Below are 15,919 nucleotides of genomic sequence, written 5' to 3'. Positions count from 1 at the left end.
CAAATATGTGATAGCCTTTCAGTTGTGCAAATGCCATAAATCTCAGAGAAATTGTTGGTTCAGAAACTCTAGATCTGTATGTGTATTAGAAAGAAAGATACAGGAACAACTGCTAAATTTCAAAAGAAAAATAGCATGAGATTATTTCTCACATGGTAGTCTAAAGATACAGCCCTCTGCGGTTGTGGGAGTTTCAGGGGGTGATGGTATTAGTTTTCTCTGTCAGGTCCAAGATGACTACAAAACCTCCAACCAGCATCCCTACACCACAGCCAGGAGTAAAAGGAAAATGTGCAAAAGGGGAGTATACCTCTTCCTCTTAAGAACACCATCTAGAAATATATACCCCTACATATATCCCAGCTGCTGGTACCCATTGCCTACCACTTGGTTACGTAACTCACTTAACTGAAACTCAGGCTGTGAAATGTAGTGTTTATTCTGGATGACCAGATGCCCAGCCTAAATTCTTTCACTTTGGAATAAAGGGAAAATAGATTTTGGATGAACTAGTCGTGTCAACCCACTCATCTAGCCTCTCTGGTGTCTATATACACTCTTCTTTCCGCTCCCAAAGATAGTCCAGGATTCTGGGTGATGTGCATGTCTCTCTGTTACGTCTGGATGCAGCTCCTTATAGCCCAGAGATGAATCTGCCCGTTCCCTTTCACCCTACTCACACACCCGATAGACCATAGTGGAGTATGGCCAAAATCCAACCACTTAAAGTAAAATTTCAATTCAGAAAAGAGAATGGAAAATATAACTGTTCCTGTCCTGTTGCAGTGATCAAATTCTGTTGTGCGGGAAGTGCCAGGATGCCCAGCTCTGGCAGGGAGCACAAGTTTAGGTTAGCTCACTGCAGCTGTTGGTCACTGCTCATGGCAGTTGGAATGGCCTTGACCTTTGTCCTTCAAAACCTTGGATTTTGTCCTTCGGGGTGTTTTTTTCTGTCCATTGTTTTCTGTGGCCATTTCTTTTGTTTCTGCAAAGTCTAGTTGTAGTAATATAGGATTTATGTGTAGTAAAATATATCCTTTTTGGGATACAAGTCTATCAATTCTGACATACATATAACTGGAGTAACTACTACCACAATCAAAAAGTTAAGGAGCGTTTATTTTATAAAATATACAGTGCAGTCAACATGCTTATGGAAATTTAAGGGTAATTTCAGTCAATGTATAGCTTTCCCTAACTTCTAGGTGCAATCTGAAGTATCTTCCATGATGAAGTGATAAATTTGCTGTTAATTTTCATTTCTTTTACTTCTGGAACATTCAAATCAGAATCCAAACATTCTATACATTGTATTTGGTTCTAGGAGTCTCTTCAGTCCCTTTTAATGTGTAAATTCCCCCTTTATCTTTTTCCTGACATGTATTTATTGAATAAAGTGGATCATACTTGTCCTGTAGAATATTCTACATTCTGGACCTTGCAATTCCATCTTTGTGGTGTCATTTAATGTGTAGTTGGAGTCCCTGTATTTCTTGTAAACTGGTGGTTAGATCTAGAGGCTCAATTATATTCAGTTTGGACTTTTTGCCAAGAATACTTCCTAGGTGGTGCCAAGGGATGTTTGGCCTTCCAGTTACATTTACTGTGGGTCAATATCTGATCCTCATTTTCATAGCATCATGAGATTTAGGATAACTCCCACTGGCTTCCTAAAACTGAGTGTTGAATTGAATCTCTGGGGAGCTCACTACTTCAAAGAACTAAGCAAAAATCATTTTCCATCTTCTTTTATTAAACTTTAAAATCCACTCCCACAAAATTCCCTGGTTTTTGATGGCAAGGTTTAGCAACTCCTGAAAATTCTCTTTGCAAAAAACTTCTTTCCCACACATTCTGCAAATCGCCCTCAGATCATAGTAAGTTTAACTCTGGTGTGAAGGTTAATGTTATGTGTCAACTTGACTCAGTCACAAGGTGACCAGATACTTGGTCAAATATTATTCTAGGTGTTTCTGTGAGGGTGTTTTTGGATGAGATTAACATTTAAATTGATAGACTGAATAAAGCTATTTATTCAGTGGGTAGGTGGGCCTCATCCATTCAGTTGAAAACCTGAACAGAACAGATTTGGGAGACCCCCAAGGAACAAGGTATGCTTCCTGCATGGCTGTCTTTGAACTGTGACATTGACTTTTTCCTGACTTCGTACTTGAACTGAAACATTGGCTTTTTCAGGGTCTCAAGCCTGCCTGGTTCTCAGACCTTCAGACTCAAACTAGAACTTCACCACCGGCTCTTCTGGGGGTCCAGTTTGCTGACTCACCCTGCAGATCTTGGAACTTTCCAGCATCCATAATCACATGAATCAATTACCTATACTACGTTAAATTATATTGTTTTATATATGTTTATGGATTCTGTTTCTCTGAAGAACCCTAATACATATGGTAGCAGGACCTCTACAGTGAGGCATAGAACATGAGGGAAATGTCATCTTTCTCCTACCAGAAGAAAAAAGAGAAGCAGCAAAGAGAATGAATGTGTCATTCAAGTTTAGGGGATGCTATTTTCCATGTCTTAGAAGACTCCCAAATACCATAACTCCAATTCTAAGAAACTTACCCTTTGTAAATGAATGTCTTAAATTTCACAAACAGGACAGGGAAATTTGTGCATGCAGTTGCCATCAGAATTTAGTAACATAAAAAAATCAATCTCAGAGTTCTGGTAATGAAGAGATAGATAGGGGTGCCTGGGTGGCTCAGTCATTAAGCGTCTGCCTTCAGCTCAGGTCATGATCCCAGGGTCCTGGGATCGAGTCCCGCATCGGGCTCCCTGCTCGGCAGGGGGCCTGCTTCTCCCTCTCCCACTCCCCCTGCTTGTGTTCCTGCTCTCGCTGTCTCTCTGTCAAATAAATAAAATCTTTAAAAAAAAAAAAAAGAAACTGAGGAGGCACAAGAATTAGAGCTTAAGGCCTATCAAGTAGTAGGGGTTCTGGTAAACACAGGATTTTGAATGCAAAGTGTTGCACCCATAAATAAGAATGTTCCAGAAATAGATCAGCCTTCACAGGGATACACATCAGTTTGAAATCACCTCAGTCCAAAATAGGTTAAGGTGATCGGGGATTACTAGGGATGCCAGCCCAGCCACCTCCCAGAATGAATTGTAAAGTCTCTTTGAAGGAAGGTTATATCATGCTGAGTCTCATATTTTTCCTACAAGACAAAATTTGCTACATAAAAATGAAACCTTGGACTTTTAAAGAGAAGGAAAAGGACTTGTATTGGTGACATAGATTAAGTAAGACGGCCAAGATGTAGACTTGATGAGAAGAATGTGACCATATTCTTCTATCCAATAGTAACATGAGAAATGTATTATGATTATTTACTTATATGCCAATTGAAGGGCCCAACATGTTTACTTGACAGGCCTTCTTTCTTAATTACTATCTGAATAATGGGGAGTTAAGTTTTACTCTCGGTATTTGACTCATTCTTTCTCTACCAGACCACCACAGGTACTGACATTTCCTGTTTGGTATTTACTGAAATTGAAAGAAGGAATTATGCAACAAAAGGCCAGCTATAACTGTAACCAAGAGGATACCTTTAGACGTGTCCACAAAGCTATGGGCCCTCTTGTCAAATCCTGGGAGTCCATACTCCTGCTACACCACACACATAAGGATTTCAGACACCTGATCCTGCTGCTGCAATTAAATGTCCACTGAAAAATTTTCACAGGAGCTCCTAATTGGGGAAATCAGATCTTCAAACTTATGTTTTTAAAAAGCCTGCAAAGGAAGCCTGCCTATCTCAGTGCCAATCCTAGGAGGCTAAGCATATGCCACTGCTTGAGCTTGCCTGCCGCTTGACCTGCCCCTTTGAGCCAAAGATGGGTCCAACCAGATGCCCAGACAAGAGGTGGTTCTAAGTGCTTATAGTAAGATGTGTTTTCCACCGAAATTTTCGGTAAAGCTTATCACTGGGATGTGCAGGAGTCAGACACCTAGACCCTGGGACTTTGCCACGATCAGCACATCTGAACTTGGGATCTGTAGCTCAAGCATCACCAGCTCTGTGCTGGCATCCCTGAAGCACTCTCTATGCCACCACGCCCTTCCCTCATTTCTGTATAATAGCACACGGGTGGTAACTCTCTTTTTACCTGTCTTTTTCACCTACTAGATTGTAACTTATTTGATGATAAGGACAACGTTACATTCTTCAATGTATCCCCAGTGCTTAACACTTCTATAGCACACACATCAAGTTCTAGTAACTCCAAAAAAAGTGAGTACATTTTTTTAAAAGAAGAATTTAGATTTATAGTTCTTAGACACAGGTCAATGAGAGATGAATAAAGGCTATCCTGTAGTATATTCATGGGACTTCTACCCCAACAAATACTTGTCCTGGAACGACACAAATCAGCTAAAGGTGAGGCCCCAAGGGTCGGCTCCTCCAGCCCTTCTGTGTTTGCTGCTTGGTCCTCCAAGGCTTTATCCAACCCTGCAAAGGGCAGCCAAGAAGAGAAAATCAGAGGCTGGTCCACACCTCCATGGTAAGATGACTTGCAAATCCACCTTCATAGAACATTGGCTTTGGCCTGGGTTTTTTTGTTTTGTTTTGTTTTGTTTTTTCTTGTTGATTGTGAAGGTCAGTTATATGGTTAAAGTAGTACTAAAAAACCAAACCCTCAAAATGAAATCTGACTAGTGATTCTTCTAGTCAGTCTCATCATGTTGTCCAACCACACCCCAAACTTACAGCGAGAGAGGAAAGGATACATAAATTAACTGGTAGGCTTCGGGAAACAGAAAGCGGCTTCGAAATACCCCCGGGAAATTACAGTGTGCTTTTGCTGTTGTTGCTGCTATAAATAGGCCAGGGAAGAAACCCAATGTTGAGGAATTAAACTTCCTAATATGTTATATCTTGATTAACAAAAGAAAAATATATAACAAAATATATTTTAAAATCCTGCCTGCTCTCTCCTTTTCAGGGCCAGAAATACCTGGCGGCTAAGTTAATAAAAAACAAGAATCCCTTTACATGTTTACAATAAATCCAGGGTATCATCAATGGAGAAAAGGGCACTTGACTCCCAACAAGGTGAAGTACATCAATGCTAAACTGAAGAGGCGGCGAGGCAGCCCCAGCAGGCCAAGCCAACCGCAGTTCTGGCACCTTTAGGCCAACAGCTGGATCTAGGAGGAGCACTTGAGAGAGAGTGTCCAGTTCCGCAGCTTCTCGGCTCGCTGCTAAGGTCTCCGGCTTGTCAGGCACACAGCAAAGGAAAAGCAGTTTCCTGCCCCAGGGAACAGAGAGTTGGGCAAACCGCCTCCCTCTTGTGCTGCTATTGGGTAGGAAGGATGTCAATCCTCGCCCTGGCTCCGCCCCCTTCCCACCCTCTCTCAGGCTCATCCTCTAGCGCCACCTGCAGGCGGCGCCCGGACTCGGCTCGCGGTGAAGAAACGCCCTCGCTGGGCGGGGTTCTTAGGAACTTGGCTCTAGCGGCAGGGACTTTGCAAGAAGGGGGCTTCCTGCGCTGAACTCGAACTCCGAGTTTAAGAGCACCGCGGGCGCCGCGAGAGGATCCTGGAGTGACAGGTGGGGGCGGTGGGACGAGGGGAGAGCGGGGCGGGGAAGAGCTGAGGTGGGGAAGTGCGGACCTGGGGTGGGGTCACGGAAACCCACGGAGCAATGGAAAGGAAGCGGATCCTAGAGCCTGAAGGCGCGGGGCCGGCTTTCTCCTCCGCAAAATGGGGGGATAAAAATGATGCCCATTTCGCAGAGGTGATTTAAAATACGTGGCGTGCGTACCACACCGCCAGGCAGAGTGTGCGGTGTTTGTTAATGAACAATTGACTTTAAGGATCTTCTAAGCAGGAGTCTTTCACCGGGGTAATTTTTTAAAGATGCTCCTTACGGAGCCTCAGCCAGGATTTGTTGAACTATAACATATTGGGTTGGCTTCAAGAATCTGCATTTTTATTTTATTTATTTTTTTAAGAGTGTATTTATTTGAGAGAGAGAGAACAAGCGGTGGGGAGGCGCAGAGGGAGAGAGAGAGAAGCAGACTCTCCTGATAAGCAGGAAGCCTGATTCCGGGCTCGATCCCAGGACCCTGGGATCATGACCTGAGCTGAAGGCAGACGCTTAACCCACTAAGCCATCCAGGTGCCCCAAGAATCTGCATTTTTAAAAGACTGCCCTAAATATTTCTTATGGACACTAAAATTGGGGAATCACTCATCTGTGACTTGCAAATGAAGGAACTGAGAGGTGCCCAAAGTCTCTCTGCAGAGTCCTAAAAGACTGTAAGGCTCTAAGACTAAAATCCTACCGTACATCTTTCTTTCCCTCCAACTGGTTCCGTGGCGCCTAGCAAATTTACCGGGTTCCTAATCTGTGAAATGTAGACAAAGTCACACCCACTGCCAAAGCGGCGAATGTGAGGATTAAATAAGACTCAGGTGTGTCAAGCACAACCCCAACGGGCGACAAGTGCTGAATGAAGGTTCCCACCCTACCCCATCCAGTTTTCGGAGGTGCAGAGGCCGGTCCCCACCAGGAAGCTCTTAAGTAAACAGCGTGCCTTGGAAGTGCGAGTCTCAGGAAGGGGGACTGGGGAAGGTGGTTAGGGACTGGCCATCCATGGTGCTCAGTCCCGCTCAGCCAGGTCGGGAGCTGCTGGTGCACCAGGAATGACCCGCAGTGGGTTTCTGCGTCGCTCTGTAGGAGGAAGGACAGAGGGCGCTCCAGCCGGAGCCCCCTGCGCTGACCCAAGGCCTAGGAGCTCTGGCCTCTGGCCACGACTGCGCGAGGCGCGGAGGATACCGCTCTTCCCGGAGAGAGGATGAGCCCCGCATGCAGGCAGCCTCCTCCTTGGAGTCTCTGCAATCAGGGCGGTGCAGGCACCCTCTAAGCAGTCTAAGCAGAGCTTCCCCCCCCCTCCCACCCCCATGACGGCGTTACCTTGTCTTTCACCCTCCAGATCTTGGGCGCATCTGGAGTCTTATGATCTGGCTCTGAATTTAGGAATCCAGGTCGCTCAACAGTTTTGACCTCAAGCTGGAATGAACATCACCTCGTCCTGCTGGTGGAAGAGTAATTTGGTACATCCTTTTTGTATTGGTAATTTGACAATATTCCCCCAAACCTAGAAATCATGTGCAACTTTTGACCTAGTGCACAGTCTTGTAGACAAGTATGCACCAAACAGAGTAATACGACAGTCATAAAAGAAGTAACAGTGACAGCACCTATCATTTAGGGGCTATTTGTGCCTGGTATATTTGGACACTCATTCCATACGGCCTCACTGAAGCCTCCCCACATTATGACTAGTACTAGCAGGAGCTGTTCTTTACCCGGCGATGGCAGAAGCCAAAGAAAGGCAAACAAAGAACAAACAGTGGCACCCAAGGCCAAGCTCAGCTAGTTTTCGGTCTGTGCACATTCCCCTGTCTAAAGCCAATCAGGTGGCTAAGCCTGACATTAATGAGGTGGGAGGAACTGCAAAGTCACCGGGCAAAAGGTGTATATACAGGGAAGGGTGAAGATTTGAGAACAATTTCTCACATTCTGGTTCTTCCAGTTCTCCAGACTTTCCAAAATCAGAGAAACAGAATTAGGGTTTCCCTAATTCCCAGAAAATCAAAATAAATGTTTTCTAAGGCAAAATTACATAAAGCTTTACAAAACTTTAAATAGCAAACATGTATAGTGTGTCCTGGAAAAGTACTGTGCGTAGAACTAGATTGTATTAAACTGCTCTGGATCCATGAATGTGAGCAACATTCATTCATTCAACTCTGTATCCCTAATATCCAGTACATTATCTGGAAGCAGGAACCAACATGTGTTTTAAAAGAATGAAACCATGTTGGAGATTCCATTATGTGTGTACCGTTTCCTCCTTCCTAAGGGCAGGACTCTCCTCAACATTTACACTTTACAACTCTTGTAAATTATAACTGCACACTTAGGTGTTGAAGAAAGGATTGCATAAATGAAAAAAAAATGTGTAGGAAGAAGTGAGCTGCTGTGCCTTCCACTGTTAAATATTAAAGGCAACCATAGAACTCTTTCAATAGAAAGAGTTTAGCCTTAGTTTCAGATGGGAGTTCAAATCCTGACAGGAATGTTTCTGGGCAACTACTTGCTAAACCTTTGATCTGTGAATCAGGGCAGATGACCACACCTTCCCCACAGGGTTATTGAGAGTATTAAATGAAGCAGGCAGGACGCCTGGGTGGGTCAGTCGGTTAAGTGACTGCCTTCGGCTCAGGTCATGATCCTGGAGCCCTGGGATTGAGTCCCACATCGAGTCCCACATCGGGCTCTGGGCTCAGCAGGGGGCCTGCTTCTCCCTCTGACCCTCTCCCCTCTCATGCTGTTTCTCACTCTCTGTCAAATACATAAATAAGATCTTAAAAAAAAAAAAGAAGCAGGCATATGCATGTGTCAAGCAGAGAGAAGGAGCTCAGAGCAGTCCCCCAGCAGATCTTATTTGCCTGTACACCCTCTTGACTCCTTCCACCCGCAGATATAAGTGTTAGCCCATCTGTGAAAGCAAGCAGCCTGGCTGGCCTTTGCCAAGGAATCCCATGCCCCTCTCTCCATTTATAAATTACCAATAAAAGTAATTACAATAAAATATTATACACCACCACCAATTTATTTTGAGTTGTTGATATGTTTCCCATAAGAAAATTAGTCATAGAATATATGAGTGATTTATTGAAGTTAGTGTTTATAGACCACAGTGTCTTATAAACCTATGAAAAGCCTATTTTTATGTTTTCCAAAATGTCACAGAGTAGTGTAAACTTTGAATATAGTAACAGGGCGAATTTCTGTAGCAGAATAACAAACACAGGAATTATTTATAAAAATGCTACTGTATTAAGTCCATTTGCTCATAACTGTTTAACAACATAAAAGCTAAAAAAAAAAAAAAACAAACAAACCATAAAAGCAATAGGCAAGAAATAAAATGGAGAATATGCATAGGAAGAAAACTCATTCCATACTGTTACCTTTATATTCGACCTTGCATGTAAAAATTAATCTCTTCCCATCACGGAAAAAACACCCCCTCCTGCTTTGCCTCCTCCCCCCCCCAACAACTTACTGGCTGCAAATTAAGTATGGACGAAAACACTTTTAGGGGCTAATGATGGGTAAGAGTTGTTCTCTGTAGACCTAATCTAGGAATGAAGAAATAGCCTGTTTGATTAAGCATTTACAAGGAATGCATCTACTTTTTTAGGAGTTCCCTGGTAATTATAAGAACTCTGGTCTTTAGCAGACAAAAGAAAACAAGAGGAAGATTTCATAAATAAGTTTAATGGTCAAATTGCTTTTAAAAACTTTTTGGTTTCTAGTCTTGAGAATGTGAATTTTATTTGGTTTAGCTCTCACTAGCTCTATATTGTAACTTTGTAATTACAACTTCATTTTGTCTGAAATTTGGAGAAAGAAATAATAGAAGATGTAGGGGTTATGAAGGAAAAAGTGTGACAGTAATCTTTCATCCAAAAAAGTTTATTTTCCTATGTCCTTAAGGCAAAATATATTTTATTGTGAATATATTTAAGGTTTAGGAAATATTTGTTATTTTATGGCCTTTCCCCAAGAAGCCAACACATAACTTACCAAGCCAGAAATGTTTTAAAAATAAGGGTTATTAGAATTATACAAAATTATAGAAAGATTTAAGAAAAAAGTGATAGATACCTTGTTACATAGTAGGTGGAGTTGCACAGATGTCTCATAGATTAGAACAGATTTTATTTTAACTTTTCACTATCTTCTTGTGCACTAATATTTCATAGAGACAAAATGTTGAATTCTTAACATCCATGTTTGGGAAGTGTTGTTAAGCCTATTGTCTTCTAAGTCACTATTTTGTTTATACATTGAAATGTACAAAAGACAAAAAAAAAAAAAGGAAGGAGGGAAGGAAAAAAAAGAGGGGAAGGAAAAAGAAAAGACACAGAAAATGCTTCACATTGGCATAAATACATTCTCAATGGACCAGACATTTAGATTTACTCTTCATTATAGGTCTTCTTACTCCATGGTATCTGCACAGGCAGCGGCTTCAAAAATACCAAAAAGGGACAACTTCACTCTTCTTCAGAGTTGAGATCGTTTCTTAATTTACAGATAATATCTCAAAAGTCTATCAAATGCTAACAAGTCAGCTGGAGTAATGGACCAGGAGGTTGCTGGTCAATGTTGGATAATCACCAGGATAGCTCTCCAAAACCAGATAGCTCAGATTGTTGGGCAGTTTCAACCCCAGTATTTTCACCACCTCTTGCTTGTCATTGAAATTTTTACTGCTTCAGAATCTACAATGAAAAAAAAAAAAAAAAAAAAAATCAGCCAAAGTTAAGTTTTTGGGGATCATTTCATTTACTTTTTTTAGTTGTTTTTAAATTTTTTATTATTCAGAGAATGATGGTGAGTGGTGAAATTTTCATACAATTTGGGTTTTCTGTTTGTTTTTTGCCTTATTAAAGTTTACTCTTTCCAAACCCCAGAGAACCCACAGAAGAGGAGGCAGTAATTGTAGTTACTTTGGGAGTGCTGTATGCACATTAAGTCCGGTTCCCCCCAAATTATCACATATATTGTAGTTACCAACACACTTTTCAACACTGTCACTCTACACACATCATATATTCCTCTGTCAATTGCAGAAAACGTGTCATGGTTGTAACTGTGGCTCCTTTTCAAATATAGAATCGAATGCGTGCACATCTGCTGTTGATGCAGATCCTTCAACAGCAGGCTGTCTGCAAGCCCTATCCTACTGGAGTTGTCAGCTCTGAGATTCTTATTCCTGGAGTCCCTACCGTTTTCTTCATCAGGATTGCAAACGTCTGCCTATATTGGTGGACGTTTGGAGAATCGATTCATGACAAGGTCGTTCACCCCACCTCCATTCTCGGCTTCCGCTTCTTCCTGATTGTCATAGTCATGGGACCTGTCCCATCCGCCGGGAACGCCGGAGTCGCCCAAGTCCCCTCCTCCCCACCCACCAGCGGCGCCTCCAGCGCGCTGGAGCTGGTGACACGCTGCAGACGCCTGGCTAGTGCCTCTGCCCTCACCTTCAACATGATCTGCAGGAGGGGACAGCCTGGCATCCGGAAGCCACGTTTCCACCCACCCACTTCCGCGGCGGGTTCCAGCGCGCAGGTCAGGAGCGGCCTCAGTGCCTCGCGTCCTGTGTCCCGCCTCCCGCTCCGTTCCCCTCCCCCGGGACTGTCTCGGGGATTCAGGACTAGGGGAAGGAGGGAGATGAAGCAGGCAGTGATGGCAGCGAGCAGCACAGTGAGGCAGGTCCTGCGCGCGGGGACTGTGAACGCTTAGGGAGGGGGAGTGCGCGCACTGCTGCAGCCCCGATTCCTGCCTGGGATTGTGTGCACCTTGCAGCGCGAGGGTCCACACTCAGCCTTTCCCGCGCGGTACTTGGCGGCTAGAGCGCGACCAATCGGCTTCCGCAGCAGGAGAGCAGCCATCCAATGAGAGCAAAGCGACTCAGGATCTCTCCGGCCTTCGGTCAGATGCACAGACAGCTTCCCCAGAAGGCGGACTTCCTGGCTGGAGGCAAAGGTCCCCCCAAAGTCGCGAGTGAAGGCGAGTGAAGGCTAGGTCCGGGGCGAACTATTCTCTTCGGTGAGTTACCCCTTTGGTTCTGGAGCTGACTTAGAGTTTAGAGAAAATTTATTGATTGACAGGGTCACGAAGGAGAAAAACCTCAGGCTGGGGAGAGGGGGCAGAAAAACCCCATACACCGGGATACTGTTGTTTCCTGAAAGGACTGAGGTCTGTCCCTGGAAACTTAGAGTAAAATGAAAGCATGTGTATCTCTTTTGCAGTGCCCAAGGGGAGAGCAGGTTCTAATTTTAAAAACTGATGTGTCTTTGAAGACCCAGCGTTAACTTTATTAAAATGTTTCCTAAGCAGATCAGCCTCTCTGTGTCTGAATTCTGTGTATAGCAAACAAATCATGTCAAATGTGTTTTCCTGAGTGAGCTTCTTTCCAAGATAAAATACTCAGTACTCTAAGTGACAAATGGTGACTATGTTCTCAAGCATGTTCATCATTAAGAGTACTGAAGCCATCTACATTCACATAGCTTGCTAACTACATTAATACTTTAATATGACTTATCTTCTCTTTTCATCAACGTAAATTTACTATACCAGGAAACTTCTGCCCAGGGACATGAAAGTTGCAAATATCTTTATTGTTTACTCCAGTAACTTCCTCAAAGACCCCAGCACTCTTCAGTTGAAAACATCAAAGTACAGTTTCCATCCCAAACCTTCTCGAAAATCCTTTCCTGTCATCCACCAATCCTAAACTGTCACCCAATGCTTACCCCATCCTAACTAATCCCCCACATTAAAGACCCGACTTTGACCAGACTTCAAAATCTCAGTAAAGAGCCCAAACTTGCTCTCCCCTTTCTGAGACACTACCAAAGTTCTGTTCGCCATAACCTCAAGAAGCAGTAGGCTTAGCTTTGTTCTATCAACAGGCGGTTGGTTCTGTTGAGACTTCTGGGAGCCAGCATTTGACCTCCTTGGAGGCCTCACAACACCTAGTCAGTTTCTGCTGCCTTGTGCCTCTGAGATCCCTTGAACTTTCTCTCCGGTTCTCTCTGAACTCAAAGGTGGGAAAAGTGGATCTTGCATGATGAGGTTCAGCTCCAGCTTCTTTTTGTTGCGTTCCCCCAAGTGCTGAGTTTATTTTGCCCTTGGGAGTAAAGAAACCTATTTTTTTTTTTTTTTTAAAGATTTTATTTATTAGAGAGAGAATGAGAGAGAGCAAGCACATGAGAGGGGGGAGGGCCAGAGGGAGAAGCAGACTCCCCGCCGAGCAGGGAGCCCGATGCGGGACTCGATCCAGGGACTCCAGGATCACGACCTGAGCCGAAGGCAGTCGCTTAACCAACTGAGCCACCCAGGCGCCCGTAAAGAAACCTATTTTAAGGAATCCTTTTGATTATCTGACCAAAACTTTAAAAGGTCTAGATTTGACGAAAATCCGCCCTCTTAGCAATACAACAACTGGTCTCTGCCCGCGTCAGCTGTGGCTGTCCTTGTGTGACAGGAAAGTTCACAGGGGAGAGAAGAGGCCTAGACTCCCATGTCTGTTTCTCAAACGAGCCGTGGGGACGAAAGACCTTGGGAAGATTTTGTTTCAGGCTGGAGGGACAGAGGCAAACACGCTAATATTTTATTCTGGAGACCCCCGACAGCCAGGCCAGCTTCCCGGGTGTCCAAAGAAGCGAAGACCCAGAGGTGGCGGTGGGGAGAGGCGCATGGATTTGGAGGCTGAGGCTGTTAGAAGCCGGGCAGATAAGAAAGTGGAAGGAACCCAACAGCCCGCCGAGCAGCGGATCGCAACCGGCGGGACGCCTCGAACCACAGCCCCCGCCTCCCGCCCGCTCCGCCCGCTCGGCCCGCTGAGCTAGAGGGGCGCGTCTCCCAGGACAGCTTCCGGCGAGGGCTCAGAGGCCCTGGCTGCCTCCAATAAGCACCGGCCTCGGCTGGGCGCTGGATTCAAGCCCCGGGTGCTGACGGCAGGCGAGGGGTGGGTGAGCGCGCGTGAGCCTGCGGGGCTGGGGCGGAGGGCTGGGGTCTGCTGGCCGGGGCGGGACCCAGAGGGCCCAGCTTTTATTTCCGTGGCGGCTGCTTGTCACGTCGTGTACTGGGGGGAGCGGGGTGGCGGCCTTGCGGGAGGCCTAGGTCGGCTGAGACCCGATCCCTCTCCTACAGTCTGGCTCAGCTCTGCGCGCTTGCTCCAGAGAGGAGGGGGAGGAGCGGGAGGAAGAAAGGGGAGGAGTGGGAGAGGAAGAGGCGGGGAGGAGCTAGAAGGAGGAGAAGCAGAGAGAGCTTGGGGAGGTAGAGGAAGAGGGGAAGAGAGAGATGAGTTGGGGGGAGGAATTCCAAGGGAGAGCCTCTGGGTGGGCAGGAAATGGACCAAGGACCGGCTGTATATCTTTATCTCCTTACTGGAGGACTTAAGGCAAGCCCTTTAGGTCAGCAGAGCCTTCTCCAACTCCAAGAGTGGGCTGGAGTAGGATACCTAGCTAAGGACACTTCACATTTACTATTACATGGTTCACGCTGGATACTGGAAATGATGTTGGCGGGGGAATGTTGGGGTGTTTTCCTAATCTCTTGCCCCTTTCCACTGTGAATGCTCAAGTTCATCCCAGTGTAGTGCAAAATTCGCATTTCCTTCTGTCCACTTCATATTCCTTTTTTGGTCCATATGTGATAATCACTCCTAAATCTCCTAGGTTCTCTCTCAGTCCCTAAGGTTGGGTCATCATCAACGAACACACTGAAACCCCAGATTCTCTTAATTGTTGGACAGTTAAGTTCTTGCCTTCAAGGATCTTCCAACGCAGCCCAGTGATAGGTATCTGTTTTTGTTTCCCCAGGTTCTCTGCTGTCTAAAAAGTATCCCTGTGGTAAGTATATTGATATTGATAATAGTAACAGTAGCAATATTTACTGTGCATCCTGTTATGTGCCAGGCACTGTTCTAAAGGCTTTTCATGCATTCTGTTTCTCAGTCTTCACAAGGGAATCAGATTCCACCACTCCTCCCATCTTAGAGCTGTGGACAAGGAGATAGCAGTTAATTAACATGCCCAAGGTCAGGCAGCCAGTAAAAGGTAATCTGATATTGGAACCCAGGTGGTCTTACAAAAACTCCCTTTGATGCAGCACCTTCAGATTCTTTACCTCACTTAGAGTCATTGCCTTATTTTACAAACAGGAGAGTTAGGCTCAGAGACGCTAGAGTTTCCTGGGTAGCTCATTACCAGTAAAGAATGAAGCCACTGCTCCTGCTCCATAGTGAAATGGTTGGAAGAATAGTCATAGTCTTTAGAGAACTTGAACTTGACAAGAAACAGATGCGCTAGAGCATAAGTTAACCACACGATAAAGCAGCCCAGGAGGTGAACGTTCTGCAGACAACTTCTCTGTTCTCTTTAATAAATCAGGGCCTTTTCTAGAATGAAAGAGACATAATAATTAAAGACAACTTGTGCACCTCAATTGGCTCTTCGTCCAAATAAAATAGTATTGTGATTATGCAAGAAAAAGTTCTTAATTTGTAGAGCTGGAAAGAGACAATTAGGGATAAAATGTCACGATGTACCTAAGTGTAAAATAATCTAGGAAAATAAAAAGATGATGCAAATTTATCAAAAAATAAACAATCATTAACTCTATGTGATAGGCATATGGAAATTCATTATCCTATTCTCTTTTTTTTGTTGTTCCTATTTGAAAATGTTCATAATCAAAAGTATACTCTCTGGAGCTTTGCGACCTTGAGTAAATAGTTTAATCTCTCTGGATGCTCAAGTTTTTTATTAGTAAAATGGAACTAATAATACCTATCACACAGAGTTGGAAGAATTAAATGAGGTAATTTACAAAAAAGCACTTAGGATAGGTCATAGCATCTCATGTGCATACTCCATTCATTCATTGGATCTTTACAAATGTGTCTTTTTTTTTTTTTTTTAAGATTTTATTTATTTATTTGACAGAGAGAGAGAAAAAGAGAGAGGGCACAAGCAAGGGGAACAGGAGAGGAAGAAGCAGACTCCCTGCTGAGCAGGGAGCCTGATGTGGGACTTGATCCCAGGACCCTGAGATCATGACCGACCTGAGCCAAAGGCAGACTCTTAACCGACTGAGCCACTCAGGCGCCCCACAAATGTGTCTTTATTGAGAGCTCGCCACATGCCAGGCATCGTGGTACATGTTGGGATACTGAACACAGAGAGCTGCTGCCCTCCATGGCTTTTGTTCTATTTATTGCTAATGAGGATTTCAGTGTTTTATTTACATTGTTCATTCTCTTCTGGGGAGACATCAGAGGAAAGATAGAAGGA

The 15,919-nt window shown here is 44.4% G+C and overlaps 1 long non-coding RNA gene across 1 annotated transcript; it reads left to right on the top strand.

Moving 5' to 3' along the window:
• Positions 1-13,542: 13,542 nt before the first annotated feature.
• Positions 13,543-15,918, top strand: LOC110575844. Its single transcript, XR_002480043.1, has 3 exons — positions 13,543-13,590; positions 14,447-14,476; positions 15,897-15,918. It is a non-coding gene; the product is annotated as an uncharacterized LOC110575844 (long non-coding RNA).
• The last annotated feature ends 1 nt before the right edge of the window (position 15,919 follows it).

The sequence above is a fragment of the Neomonachus schauinslandi genome, chromosome 11 (genome assembly GCF_002201575.2).
Source record: "Neomonachus schauinslandi chromosome 11, ASM220157v2, whole genome shotgun sequence".
Classification (NCBI taxonomy): Eukaryota; Metazoa; Chordata; class Mammalia; order Carnivora; family Phocidae; genus Neomonachus; species Neomonachus schauinslandi.
This window is presented reverse-complemented; position numbering and strand designations above follow the sequence as displayed.